This window comes from Macrobrachium rosenbergii, chromosome 26 (assembly GCF_040412425.1).
Source record: "Macrobrachium rosenbergii isolate ZJJX-2024 chromosome 26, ASM4041242v1, whole genome shotgun sequence".
Taxonomy (NCBI): domain Eukaryota; kingdom Metazoa; phylum Arthropoda; class Malacostraca; order Decapoda; family Palaemonidae; genus Macrobrachium; species Macrobrachium rosenbergii.
In genome coordinates, this window is record NC_089766.1 from 31,785,956 (window position 1) to 31,788,455 (window position 2,500).

Below are 2,500 nucleotides of genomic sequence, written 5' to 3' on the forward strand. Positions count from 1 at the left end.
AAAAGTAACTAAAAGTATAATTTGAAACCAAAAAAACTAAATCTGTAACATTGTTAAAAGAGCCAATGACAGAACTTTGGCATACCACCCCAATCAAAAAAGCATTTTCCATATAAAACTATAAAGGAATGGACACCTTTAAAGTCCAAAATAAAAACTCATTTGAAAAACTCAGGTTACTACTTTGTTTACTGTGATTTAAATTCTGGTGTAAAAAATTGTAATAATTGTAAAATAAAGTTACTTAAATACAAAAATTGTAATATAAATAAAAGATAAAATAGAATTAAAAATGCAAAATAAACCATTATCATCAGTAGGTAAAATAAATGTCCATAGACACCTTTGAGTGGTGTTAGGATTCTGTAGGAAGGTCAGTGATTAAAGCTCGATCACAATCTAAGTTAGAGTAGAATCCTTTTGGAAAATAAAACAAAAAAAAATAAACTCTGTTCAAGTAAAAAAGTAAAAAATCCATAACAAAAATACAGCATGCTTAGTAATTATTTCATGCCCAAAAATACCTTACTCAATTCCGTCTTTGTTTATAAAAAAAATTGTTATTACAACGGAATTGAGTCTTATGCAACTGAATGCATTAGCTAACCTAAAAATAAACAGATTTGACAATTGCTCCCAGTTCTCTTTCCTTCAGGCTGAAAACTCTTATTTTCCTTGATAAGTTTTCCTCCCTGGGCAGTCACTGAATACGAAATCCTGTAAAACATCTCATTTATGAAGTCTTTATCTATTAAACAATTATTGTTGTCTAAAACATAACTTAAAAACTTCCATGGTATTAAAAATATTATTCTTGATAAAATAATCCCCTTGTGATTAATAATGACAAGTTTAGAGTTTTCTGTAATGCAAGATTGTAATCTGGGTCTTCTCCAGAATTGTAAATACGCCTTGGGAATATAAAAAAGTCCTCTTCTTGAAAAGAATCTAAAAATACCAAGAAGCCTGAATAAAACCTTGTACTTAATTGTCTGATATTATAAGCGTTTGAAGTACATAAATCAGTTGCATTTTTCCATATATTTTGAGGTTTGGTCCTAAGTAGGACTAATATGCCGAGCTATTAGCTCCTATAATATTCCATTTCATTTTATTTTACTTTTTTATGAAAAAATAGTGTTCCAAAAGTAGCTGAATACAGGTGGTTATGAATAAACCTCTATTCTTTGTTAACTATTATTAACTGGTGATCTGATCTGTTCAATATCTGTCTCTGAGTTAATTTTACTGTTAATTGACTGAAATACGTAGGTCTTAGGTAAATATAAATATAAGTCTAATTAACTAATTAAAACTCATTAGCCGATTACCAATATAAATGTAAATATATATATATATATATATATATATATATATATATATATATATATATATATATATATATATATATATATATATATATATATATATATATATATATATATATATATATATATATATATATATATATATATATATATATATATATATATATATATATATATATATATATATATATATATATATATATATATATATATATTATATATATATATATATATATTATATATATATATATATATATATGTTACAGGAACAGATCAACACTTTTTTGAAGTGTACGTGGCGTGAGCTTTAGCGATCTAACTTCAGAAAAACGTAAAAGGTTCGACCCTAATCTCACTAGCACTTTTTCCCCCTTCTCTCTCTCTCGGCCCTCTCTCCCTCTCTCTCTCTCTCTTGTCGATTACCACCTATTAAGCTCATCCACCCTGACCTCACCATTCTCACAAGTAATTAAATGGACTATTTAAAGAAACACAATCGTTCCTACAAAATAGGTTTATTATTCAAATAACCCAACAAGAAATGAATAAAATTAAAACAAAAAAATTAAAATGCATAATAAATGAATTATCGAGTCAGATAACTAAATCTAAAAACAAAAAACTTCTGATTAAAGAAAGTCTCATTATGGCTAATAGCCTGGAAATCCCAAAAATCTCACATACTCCCAAATCAACAACTAAAAGTCATGTAAAAAAAAAACAGTCTACAATGAAGAGACTGACATTGCAAATGATTTGCATGTCCAAATCAAACCCCAAGTCCACATGTTACTCAAAAACATGTTATTAAATAAGTCCAAATACATCTGTCGAAAGAATTAAAACATGATAGAAAACTCCCAAAAATACATGAAATACAAAACAAATAATGGAAAGTGTAAAATGCATAGCCAAGATAAATAAACGTAACATAACAAAATAATAATATAAAAGAGGTATGAATATTCATATTAAATTTCCCACACCAGTTCATAAGTTCATAATGATTAGAAAGTAAAATAAAAATCACAAGTTCAATTTTCTCCCATAAAAACAGAGATTTGAGACTCTACCTTATCTGCCGATTTTAAAGCCTGGAACCACTTCAAAAAATGACTGCACAACTGCAGTTCTATCAAAATTAATGAACAATCAAACTCACTTTTAGGGCA